Here is a 13,569-nt window from a genome sequence, read left to right on the forward strand (position 1 = left end):
GTTACAGGAGTATGTAAGGCCACAGAATAGATGTGACCTTATTTACCCCCCAAAAGTTTACTTTTTATTGGTTTGACAAATATTTATTGACTACCTAATCTGTGCTAGGCACTCTAACAGACATCAGGGATAGTTAATAAATTAGACAATCTTAAAACTCATGGATTTTCAATTCTTGGGAAATATATCTCAAAATATTTGAATATGTTATTGAAAAGAATGTAAAAATTTATGCAACCAAGCATGAATATTTCATATAAATTTTGTGCTTGCAAGAGCAGTTTTGGCGATGCCCTTAGACCCCAAGATAATGTGTTCATTTTATTCTAGAGTTGGGGTACTGTGTTGAAAGACAGAGGAGTGCTTGTAAGGTATATGTGAGGAACTGAGTGTGGGACATGGGATTGGGGAAGTAGGTAAGCACTAAACCGATAAGTTTGCATTTTCTATTAAAATAAATGATGCACTATAAGAGGATTTGAAGCAGGAAAGGCACGATCAGTTTAGGGTTTTAGAAGGATCACTCTGGTGGCAAGTACTCATAGGTCTGTCTGAGATAATGCTTTAAAAATATAGTCCCTATCACTGTTTTGCATTTTTCTCTGCCTGTATTGAATCATTTGAATGGTTTTCATTAATGTCCAAATAGCTAAAGCTAAGGACCTGAACTTAACTACCTGCAAACACACAGTGCACGGACAAGGGGATTTACCTTTGTGGAATTTCTCTTAAAGTTGAAGTTGCCAGAAGCATAAATTGAACCTAAAATTTGGGACCACCTTTATTCATACTCTGAATTGATTTAACTTTCTCTTTAAAATACCTCAAATATTTTACATATACTAGGTAATCTGTTTTTCAGAGAGAGAGTGGTTGCAAGTAGCCAAAACCCATTCAAACTAGCTCAAGCTGCAAGGAAAAATATATTGAATTATTAGAAAGGCAAACAATGTAACCAGAACTTAGGAGACCTATAGCCAGAATATAGAAGGAGAATAAGTCTAAGACCAAGGGAGCTACTGTTTTTCTGGGTCTCTCTGATGCATGTTGGATACTAGCTTAATTCTTTGTTATTTCTGCAGCAAGTTTTTTTTCTTATTCATCTGATTTTTTAAGATGAGCACATGTATAAAATGTCCACACCAAGCTGTGTCCTTTTAGTTTAAGAATCACCAGAGACTACATAATTTTAGTTTTTACAGAGAGAAAACTGGACTGGCTAGTTTGAGTATGGTGACCACTCCTGGTAAAGTCAGCTGTGACTGGGAAGAGCTCCTGCAGCTCAACCGCCATTCATTGGGGCTGTGTAAACAGACTCTGAATTCTCAGAGGTGTAGAGAAGTTCTATTAGGAGAGGGGTTGGGGCAGACTACAGTGATTAGATGAGGTAATGACTAATCTCTAGCAACTTCCACAAAGAAAGCTTGGCAAGTCCCCAGTATCAATGGGTATGTTTTTCGTAAGAGAATGACCATTCATTCCTTTTCTAGAATTCTTTGTTCATTTTGATATTTCATAAATAGGTTGCTGTATTAGTCTTAATTCTTCAGGTTGCAGTGCTAGAAATTGAACTCATATTGCTAAAATATAATGTATTGCCTGATACACATGAAATGTTTAGATAATATGTGAGTTCGCCTAATGTTTGGATAATATGTGGGTTTCACAGCTAGGTCTAGCTACCTTGATCATCTAAGCAGGAATCCATTTCTGTCCTTCTGTAGGTGCTGCTTTCTTTCCTGAAGTCTTCATTCTCAGATAGGATCTCTACTAATCTGGTAGTACAGATGACTACCACAAGCTCCTGATTTGCATCCTGCTTTGAATGTTGATGGATATCAGACGTATGGTTGCTTTTGCTACCAAAACAATTTAGGTTCCAAAATTAAAATAGTAAATTAGAATAAAAATCAATGTTCGATTCCCATTTTATAGCTACTGAGTTGAGTTTAGGTGGGGGAAGTATTTTTGACTTGAACTTTCTACAAATTTACCATATTGTATGTGAACATTAATAGGATAGCAGTGTACTAAATATGAATATTGGGATTGAAGACTGCAGAATGCAAGATACTGCGGCATCTTACAATAGTTACAAAGGCATTAGCACAAGGCAGATTTATTTGTTTATTTATGTCCCCTATAAACCACAGCTAAGCTGTTTTTTACTGATTTTTTTTTTAAAAAATTTGCCTTGACCTCTTTTTTCTAAATTCCAAAATATTAAGATTCTTATTCAGCAGATTTGAGAAGTTTTTAAATGTAATAAAGTGGTTTTGATTGTAGTGAGGAAAACCAGCCCAAGAGCATATAGCTGCTGTGAGTATTTACTACCTGGGAAGGTAAAAGAAAACAAAAGGGTCCATATTCATGGGGGTCCTTTATTTTACATATGCATATCTGTGTTCATGGACCAGAATTTGTATTCTCCACTTGTATTTTAGAAAGACTGCCTAGTGTTATGAGAGATAGATTGAAGGTTATTGATATTATAACTGAGGGGCAGTTTAAAGGTTGAGTTAGAATTGATAGTTGTTGCATTTAGAAGTTTGTCACTTCTAAGCCAGACCTAGCTATCGGAGTAGAAGATGAGTATAGATATCATGGAGACAAATTTTTGTAAAAACAAATTTTCCTTTCAAGTTTTGGCCAATGCTTTTGCTGCATATTGTTGCTTTTCATATTTTTATTGTTAGCAACATGATAAAACTATGTCAGTAAGTGGGTTAGCTAATATAGGTAGGGTATCCTTTATCTGAAATGCTTGGGATCAGAAGCATTTCAGATTTCTGATGTTTTTTCAGATTTTGGAATATTTACATTATACTTACTGGTTCAGCTTTCTTAATCCAGAAATCCAAAATCGGAAGCTTTGAGCATCATGTCAGCACTCAGAAAGTTTCAGATTGGGAAACATTTTGGATTTTGCTATGAGGATTAGGGATTCTCAACCTGTAATTTCTTAGAAGTGGTTTGAAGAAACATTTGAATAGGAAGATTCAGATTAGTATAATTTTGTTGAAGGAAATAAGAGGATTAGAAGTAGTGAGAATAGGAATTATTTATGTCTGATAGAAAGCAGGGCAGTGGAGCAGAATTTAAGTAGAGATGTCCAGGGCAACTGATGCCAGGGGTGTGTAAACTAACATGAAGCTAGGGTTTTGAAAGGAAAGGGGAGACTCAGTTTTGATGCTGATTTACTGCTCATGCCATGTTAAGATTCTTCTCATGGCTATGGCGTTAGGAATATGGACCTTTTGTTTTCTTTTACTTTTCCAGGTGGTGAATCATCACAGCAGCTACATGCTGTTGGGCTGGTTTTCTTTAGTACAATCAAAACCTCTTTATTACAAATGTAAGGATAACCTAATGCAAACTACATAAAGAACAGGTATATTCAGTTTTAGGATACAAAACCTAGTCCTGTTTCATGTTGGAGACTGTTCTCACAGATATGTCTGGAACTGTCTTTCTGTTCCAAATTTCTTAGTTTACTGCATAATTTTATTTACCCTGGAATCAGGTTACTTTTCTATTTATCTGTCCTGCTTCTCTGAGCCAAAGAGCTTAAATCTTTTCTAATTTTACAATTTCAAAGTTTTAAGTCTTCTAGGAAATGAAGATATTTTATTCATTCTATAAATGTATGTTAGATGAATGAGGTCACAATTAGCCAAGTTATATATTATATATATATTTTAATATATAGATAAATATGAAATATATATTATATATTATGTAATATATATTACGTATAAGGTGCAGTACACAAACCATCACAATAGTACACATTCAGACTTATGATAAAGTAACATGTGAAGAGAAATGTGTGGATGGAAATTGCTAAACAATGTTTGGGTTGCTCTACTACTTCTCTTTTCTTTGTTTCTCTTTAGTGTGCTTTCTCTTCTCTCTCTTTTTGGTGTTCTAATAAAGGAGAAAGGAAGAGGTATAAAATGTTGGGAAAATATCAGAAGTTGGAGTAGGAATGAAGCACCACAAGGAAGCTAACCTAAGTAAATTGTCCCTTTGTCATCCAATGTTCATAAAAAAACTATAAATTATTTTTAGATTTCTAAGTTCCTTGTTTTGGAATTCAAGTTAGTACCCACAGTTTAAAGATACCGATAACTCATACCGTCTTGGAGGCAATTGCTTTAAGTTGATTTACTTTGATCAATGGAAAAGGCATTAAGCTGGTTTACCTTTGTCCCAGATGGGAGAAGTAGGATCTATAATGGAACAAAAACATTTTCTAAGATGAAAACTTGTGGGATGATGAGTTTCCCATTTCTTTTGTTGCCTGCCCAGAATTCAGGTGAGAACTCAGGGTTTTGTAATTCAAGCATTGATTAGGAAGTGTGTAAACTAGGGTTCATTTGTTAAAAGCAAAATTAAATATCTTAGGCAACTTATGCAAGAAGGGAATGTATTGAAAGGATTTGTGAAAGCTTGGAGTTGCTAATAGAGTCTAGTAGACCTATGGTGGAAAAAAGAAAAATCCAGGCAACTCCAAAAGGTCTAGTTGGCAAAACCACTCCACAATACAGGCAAGACACCATCAATGGAAAGAACAAATTCCTATTTTATTTAATAAATGTTTATTGGGTACTCATAAGATCTGGGCAGGGGGATACTACAGGGAATGAACAAGAGCCCTGGTCTTGTGCTCTTATATTTTAGTGAGTAAATAGACACAAAACTAATAAATAAATAAATATGTAATACTCCAAGAAGTGATAAGTGCTAAGAAGAGTTCTGAAAGGAAATATAGTAACAGAACAGAATACTGAGGAAGGTACTAGAAACCCTGTGGGGAGAGTTTGGCAGAAAGAAGGAAAAGGAGCTGCAAAATGTGTTTAAGGAGCAATAAGGAGAGAGTGTGGCCAGATAGAGAGTATGAAGGGCAAAGTGATGGGAAAATAAGAGTGTCAATTGCTCCTCTGACCTCGGTCTCTCTGCTTAAGGGTTAAAATCTCTGGAGAAAGAATCTGTTAGCTGACCTTAAAACTTGTGCTCACTCCTTAGCGGAATAAGGAAGAGAAGAGGCATAAGATAGTTGAAGAATTTTATAGAGACCTTTTTTAGCATCATGGGAGGGGGATCAGGGCAGTTGGATTCACCATCCTTCTTAAAGGAGGAGGGGAAAGTTTTCAAAGAAGAAAATTTAGGGTATAGTTAGGAAGGGGGATTAACGTTGAATGTTGAATTACAAATGTCCCCATGACCAGTTAGCATAAGTGACCTTTATGCTCCTTTTCAACACTATGGTGGATTGAGTGGTGCAGGTGAAAGATGGAAGCAAGAGGGGAAAGAATAAAAAGCTGACAAAGTGAGATGTCCCCCACCATCGGTCAGCACCCCTCACCCCTGCTCTGGCTTCTACCTTCTGCTCCCCATTACCATGTAGGTAATACACAGGTTGGTCACAAGGAACAGAGGCAAGACCTGTGGGGGGTGAATTATTACAAGGGATAGATATAATGGGAAATAATGAGGCACAGGCAACTGGCTGCTCACAGCTGAACAGCTAGGAGATCTGACATGCTCTGGGACAGCAGTAGCCACTCTAGGAGGCAGCACCTTGGAGTGGGTTTGTCCATCACTTCCTCATTCTCAAGTCACCTTCTTTCAGCCTCTTCTACTGAATCTGCTTCTATGCTATTCCTAACTCCCCCTCTTGTTTTGGCTCTTTGAGAGCTTCTGTATGCCGCTTTTTCTCCACAAACCGTTTCACATCAGCTCTGCTCCACATCTGATCTGTGGATGACTTACATTCAAACTCCCTGAGAGAAGAGCGGATAGGATTGATCGGTTGTCCTTATTTATTGCAGTCTTGTTATTGTGTGAATCTCTTCTCGCACAAGGTGATGCCACAGGCTGATGGCCAATGCATGTCAGAGTGCTTTAGATTCAGACACTAACCCTTGATTTAGGCATCTAGGAAAAACAGTGGGGTCTCAGAAACCAAGGATCATGCCTAAGGAAGTGTTTATGGATGCTTTATTCAGAAGGAGTTGGTGAGTGTGGCAGGTGCTCAGGGTTTCTTAAGACTTTTTTTCTAGTGCTAAAACAATGCCAACATCAATATATAGAATGCCTGCTGTGTGACAGGCATTTAAAACACATTATTTCTGGCTCTGAGAACAACCTTACCATGTAGGTATTATTATTCCTTTTTTTACTTCAAAAATCACACAGCTGGTAAATGAATGAGCTAGAATTTAAATTCAAAGTGTCCATTTTCTTTGATGACATCATTAAAAGTTCTTTAAGTATATAGACCTCTGAGTATGAGAAGGCCTTTTTGTAAAGAAACAGCAACAGCACAGAAGGTTCATATACTATAAAAAGCTAAAAAAAATTTTGATGGACCATAAGGCATGCATGCATTCATTTGTCAATTAATTAATCCATAAATGACTTTAAATGGGTACTGTGAACAAGGGACTAAGAAAATGAGTAAAAATAATCTTACCAGATACAAATCCAAATGGTTTCATATGAAATAGTACTAACTGTACTGTTTTGCAATCAGAATGTCTGAATACTAACTATGAAAATCTGGCTAATACTTTTTTGCAAGACAGACAATTGCTTAACAATGAAGAAAGAACAGAGAAAGAAATCTTATGGGAAAAAATGTTAATGTAAAATACTCATGTAAATTTTGAGATTGACAATTTTATATAACTTTTTCCTGGAGCTCATGAAAAACTATTGTCCCAAAACATTTCCTCAATGGTAACAGGATCCTATTCTGTAAAGCCCAGCAAATATAAGGTAAAGAAATCAAGTTTTCTTTCAAAATAATGCCATTTGCCATGGAAAGAACTGTCAATGAGAACAAATATTTTTAATATGCCAAAAATGTAGATGCTTTGTCTTTTTTCTCATTTTGTTTTTTGGTCAAAAGCTAGAAAAGAAGATATTAAGAAGAGAGAGCATATTGTATGTGAATCCTAATTAAATAGGTATAAATTCACAGGGATCCAACCAAAATGTGTCACTTTAGCTGATAGGTGAACACCAATTGTACTCTCCTTGGTTAGTGAAGAGAAACTATGGAAATAGAAGCCTGGGGCTGGTGCCCCTGAATGAGCCCCGGTGTTGTAATAAGTTTTCAAAATAATTCTTAAAAATCCTTAGCAGATTTCACTTTTTAAAATGGTCAAGGAAATTACCACATCTACATGTAGCGTAAATGACCAATTGTGGATATAAATTGAAGCAGTTCGGAGAAAGGGATTGTTCACAGATCTGTTGCTGCTTCTGTGAGAGAGCTTATCATTACATTCCGACACAGCTTTAAAATACCTCAAAGTGCCCCCACCATAGCCTGCCTGCCCCATGTCCCTTGACTCTTTTCTCTACAACTGAAAACCACCTTTTCTCTTAGCCTGTGGCTGGCTGGAAGGCTACGGAATATGAGTTTAATCACAGATTACCATTTTCTACTTTTTCTGTTTTAAGCCAGTTATATTGCTGCTGTCTTAACATAAATAGTCAAGACTATAAATATATCTACCAGATATCAATTTAAACACATAATGAAAAGTGAATCAACCATAAATTCACATCTGAAAGTCTTGGGTTTCACCTTTCCCTGATGGGACGAGGTAACATTTACTGAAAACAAAAATAATAATCACAATTGAAAAAAAATTCTATTAGGAATAGAAGCTCTAAGAGGAAAAAGATTATGTCGTGAGGAACATTGTATGTTTCTTTTAGCTCATGAATTTAACATGAAAAATGTCTATTGGCTTTGTTTTTCGGGCTGTAGACTTTTTAAATCTTTAGGAATGCTGCCGCCCACTTGTAGGGGCTGCTGTTCAGTTAACGAGAGGATACTGTGAATATGAGAGGAAGAAGAAAGATTCCGTAAATCATAAGGAAAACAATCCATGGCACTTTGGTTTGTGCTATCTTGAGGCCATGATAGATAAAGAAATGAGAGACCTGGCTGGTTTTCATTCAGGAAGTTGCTGGAAGGTGATTGAAACTTTGATTAGCCTGAGCCATGGACAGAGAAAAGAGCTTTGTTCTTCTCTTCCTATCTCCAGCTTAGGTAGAAAATACTCACTCTGTGTTGGAAGATTATGAAGAAAGTCTGGACTATAGTGACCTTTCAAATAGTGACATGAAGTTAGGATTAAGATGCTGGAGGCTTCTTTTTAAGACATGGGTGGAAGTTCAGCAGGAGGGCACATGACAAATGCAGCTGGTGCCTAATCGCCACATGTTTGAGGCCTTCAGCTAACGCTTCGCTAGAGGAACTAGGATTTTCTGATTAACTTTGTAGAAGAAGTGTCGGAAATGCTTTTCAACACGTAGGTTATGACATTAACCTCAGCATAAAAAACCCCTGTATGTCTTCTGGGTCAGAAATCAGAGGGGCTTAGCAGTCTCCAAATCCCCAGTGATGACGACTAAGGTGGATTCAAAATTAAGACAGATAATTTCCTAAAACAAGGTGCTGTCATTCTGTTTCCCCAAAGTTCCAGCAATTGACAATGTGTGTGCTGTGACTGGTTTTTGAAACCAGGTAACTATGTGCAATAGAGAAAAAACACTTCAGCTGTGAATATAATTTGCTGTCTTCTACTTTTTATTTAAGTTCATGAGGAAATACTTGAAAAAAAACCCCACCCACTTCACCTTGTCTTTATCTCTATTTTTATTGTTTCTGGAGATAAATTCTGAGGGTAATTTTGATAAACATCCTGGAGGCCTTGGCCGTTCTAATTGTGTCATCGAACTATAGGGATTTCCTTGGCCTGAGAACCACCCGACCCAAGTTGCGAAGTTCTGAATACCTCTACAAGGCCAAAAGCTCTACAGCAGAGATGCAGCATAATTAGCTCTTCTGTTATACTCTTGAACAAAATGTCAGTTCAGAAACCCGAAGTGTGTGCTAATGACAAGGGCCCAACTGTCCCATAAAACTAGGAAAGTGGTGTTTGTTGTCGATTTCAAGAACTGGAAATGAAAATCTTAATGACACAGGAAATGCTCTTCAAAGGCCAAGAAGTCTTAGTGAAAGATAAGAGGATCAATCAGTCTTAAATGCGAGTTTACTAAGAGTGAGAGGCGGGATGCTGCCAGCGTGGATATGTATTTCGAAAGGAATGAATAAAACTCAGCAATAGCGTTAATTTTACTTTGAAGTATATAATGAAACCCCTCAAGTACGGAGACTTCAATACCCCTTTCCCAAAATGACCAAAATTTCCATTTTCGAGCGTTTATCTTTCTGCCTTTTTCCGTTCCCTGTCTTAACAGAATTTTAAAAGAGCAGCTAATAAATGAAGTATACTTCAGTTTCATGTAATGGATTGGATCAGAAGGGAACGGATAAGATGGTATTGGAAAAGCAGGTGGGGGTCGAAAAGCTGCCAAAGTGCTAAGCTGTATGGGTTCAATTGATTTCTGGCGTGCAGAACCCAGTCCCCGGATCATTCCAGCAAATGAGAGGAAAGCACTCCCTGTTCTGTTACAATTGCCAGCTCTTCTCTAGGGACCGGTTACCAGCAGGGCCAGAGGTGATGAGGGGGAGATAAGGCCAATTAAGAATTCAGACTGGGGAAGCAGGAAACAGAAGCCACAGGGTGAATTCCAAAGGGGAAGACGGGAAATGAGACTATGGGTCACTGTAAGCATTCAAGGTAGAATACAAATAAGAGTTTTAAACCCGCTTTAGAGAAACTCATTTTAGTGGGAGTTGGGATCAAAGGAGGCTGAAGCTTTGCAATGTGGTTTCCAAAGGCAAGGCACCGGGGCAGAATAACTGAGTAGAAACTTACCATTAAAACCTAGCCCACTGCTTATCATCCTTTCTGTGTTCTTGGCACACTTTGGGATATTAGAAATTTTAGTGGTGTACTTGAAGGAATTGAAAAGCTCAAAACAAAACTAAGCAATTCAGCAATAATTTCAACCCAATCACCGCTATGGTGTGACTATAATGGCACCGTGTCCATAATAGCACCCCAGGGATTGGGAGCTAGACGGGCCTGCCGTGAAGGGTAGACAGATGGAGCTCTGGGTACTGGCTCAGTGACACTAGGCCCCTTACTTAATGACTCTCATCATCAGATTCTGCATCTATAAAATGAGGAAGAAGAGTGGACCCCTTCAGAGGGGTGAGATGGAGAGGTCACTGCCCCTGGCCCTTGTGAGTGCTCATCCTGACGCTGGCCTCTTGGACCCCCACTCCCACCTGTCACTGTCCCCTCTTCACTGCCCCGAGAACACTCCCGCAGTGCTCCAGAGGCCAAGTTCTTGCCTGGCCAGTCAATCTGAAGTCGTTCTTGGGCAAATGTGCACTGTCTTTTACCTTACTCACAGCAAGCTGTAGTTTTGCTCTTACTAAATCACATGACCCACTCAGCAAAAAATTCTTTCTGACATCCGTGGTAATAAAAGTATATGCACTTGAGTAGCAAGGACCAATTTCATACACTGAACAAAATTTGGGAGCATAACTGAAAGGATTCACACCATACCAGGGGTCCCTGAGCTGGCTGTTCAAGAATGATATTTGCAGGAAAAAGACGAAAGCTTAGTTTTCTCCCTAAATGAAGGCTTCCCTTCTACCCTAAATAGTGGGCTGATAAATGACTTAACTGTTCTGTCTTCAAGCTGGCTGCTACCAGGCATTGTAGAGAAAAATGCTACCAGGCATTTTTCCCTTCTTGAAAGCAACCCTTTGAGGCAGGTGATGTTACTGTTTTTCAAAGTCATTTTATAGGTAAGAAAACTAAGGATTAGAACCATTAAGTGACTTCAAATCCAAGTCTTCATGACATCAAAGCTTCTGCTCTAACTGGGTGGGTCTCAGTCGTTAGTGAACATCAGAATCACCTGGAGGAACTTGTTAAAACCAACTGTTGGGCTCCATCTCCAAAATTTCCCTTTCAGTAGGTCTGACTTGGGGGTCTGAGAATTTGCATTTCTGTTTCCCTGAATGCTAAAGTTTCTGGTACTGGGACTACAGTTGAGAAACATTACTATGTATGTCCTGAAACCCTTGTTGATTCCCTCCAAAAACCAAAAGAAAATGCACATGTATATTCCTAAAATGAAAACATAACACTTTTATGGGAAATCAGAAAAAAAATCTTCATCAGAAAAACTTTGATAACCCTAGTCCTAAATTAGATAGTCACAATACACGCTATATAAAATGACTTCTTCAGCTTCAGAAGGTTTTTTGTGGTGAGCTTTGTATTTCCCATGATGCCTAAGGCATATAACTTTGGTACTGCTTTGCCTAACTTTATGATTTATTGTTGTCATTTGGAATCAAATACTTCTATGCTTAGTACAACAAAGCAAGAAATGCCTGCCTAGAAATGGTTGTGGTTTTTCAGTGGTAACACCATTGGTATGATGTTTATTTGTTTGTTTCTGAGGTTTTGAAAATTGCTTTAGAAAGCCTGGGGGCAGAAAGCTTCACTTAATTAAAATATTTTAAATCAAACCACAGGAACTTCAGTTCATAGAGCCTCAGGGTACAGCCAGCAATTGTAAGAAACTCAAATGGAATAGGATGGATAAATATAATAATATGGGGTATAACTTTCTGTTATTATTTCTGTTAACTGTGTTAAAGTAATTAGGCAACAGAAATAGTAAACTGAAAATCTTTAGTTAACTATTGGAATTCTGAGCCTATTTATAAATTGCTACACAACTGGTTTAGTGTTTCCCAGAGTGGCCTTGTAGTATTGGGAATAATGCTCCCAGGATGCTCAGTGAAGACAGGATTCCCTTTGAAGATAACTTTGGGAAATATCACACCACTCTCTCAGAAATAGACATTGCCCACTTGCTTAGGAAAGGCTCTTAGAAGTCCTGCATAAAGCAACCCACTTAACTTTGTCTAAACCATCATTTCTGTTTTTCAAGATGTTTTGATCACACAGCTTCTGATTCCCCTCTCACCCCAAGTAAAACCATTTTATAACCTATGGAACGGAAAAAGAAATTCCAGAAAACACATGTGTTTATTTTTCAACCAATTATATGTATATATTGTGAAGCCTTTCTCCCCTCACCCCCTGCCCCTGATTTCCTACTCCTTCCCAAGTGTTGACTATTTCTCTTTGCTGAAATAAGAACTTGAACATATACTACTTGCACACATTTTGATGGCTGAAACAAGGCGCCAGGGATACTTGGGTTGCTTTCTGAGTTTATCAGTAGGTAGGATTCAGTAAAACCATAGAAGTTTGTTCTAAATGAAGAAAACATCAGTCAGAATTGTGTAGAGTCCAAAAATAAATTTAATTTCATTACTTCCAATGGATAACTTTATTTCTAGAATGCTGCCTAGGAAAGAACCTTGGGCAAGCCTATTCTGATTACTAGAAAGGGATCATTTATAATTACAATATCATTTGTTTGTCTGCTGAATGTACCTAAATTGCCTGAAAACTACTTACTTGCTCAATCAGTTAAACATTTTTCTCTTTGGAAATATTAATTTGCTTAGCAAATTCACTTTTCCTAGGTACAGGGAAGTAATCTTCAGCCACTTTTCCCCTAGCTAGAGGAAAGGTAAACTTTAACCTAACCATTTTTCTAATTATCACACGTTTTGAATTAATGGGGTCCAAATTAATTAAGGTTTTATTATAGTTTCATCCTTAGGAGACAAGGTTTCATTTCCCTCTTTTGAGATATTTTCCATCTGAATCAAAAGAAGATTAACCTCACTACTCTCATTGCTTGAAGCCAATGGGTTTCAACTTCTTTTTTCCCTCCTCAATGTACCTGAGGGTTACGGAACACTCCCTCTGTAAGGAAAAGATGAGGTGTGTGGGGGGCTATAATTAGGAAAATCTCCCCAGGTGATTCTGATAAGCTCCCTGCCCCTTCTGAAGAATCCTGGCATTAAGGCTTTGATTAAAAACTTGTAACCCTCAGGCAAGAGTGGAATTGGGGCGGGAAGGGCAGTGGAGGCCCTGACAGGACTCCAGCTAAGAAAGTTGGCAGGGGGTTTTGTCACAACTGGTCAGCTAAGGCATGAAGAAGCACAAAGATAACAGATCAGCCAACAAACATAAGGCAGAAGATTGCCATAAGCATTTTTAGCATGATTAGCTGTCTCCACCATATGTACTGAACACTAGCTGTTGATAACCCAGGAGCAGCTAGGAGGAAGGAGGCTGAAGACCTCAGAACAAAACCTGCCTTTGGGGCAAGCAGGGACAGAGACTGACATTTAATCTGCTTGATGCTGGATCTGTGAATGAGATGGAAAAGTAAACTGCATCCAAGTACTTTCCCACTTTCTCCAATCTAGTCCACAGTAACCTGAGGTCTATGATACAGAAACATCCTGCTAGATATGGGTTCATAAATGATATAGGTGTGTACAAACCTTAGAAGAGGCTAAAATGTGATGTTTAGAGGAATTTGTCTGTATAATGGAATATTAAGAGAGTCATCAGTTAATATTAGGAGAATTACCATAGTCCTTGTTTTCAGTTCCTATTATAATCTATCTCTTGAGGGTTTAGACAGAACAGCTGGTAATGATAAACAAATACTCAAAACATT

The sequence above is a fragment of the Gorilla gorilla genome, chromosome 5 (genome assembly GCF_029281585.2).
Source record: "Gorilla gorilla gorilla isolate KB3781 chromosome 5, NHGRI_mGorGor1-v2.1_pri, whole genome shotgun sequence".
NCBI lineage: Eukaryota > Metazoa > Chordata > Mammalia > Primates > Hominidae > Gorilla > Gorilla gorilla.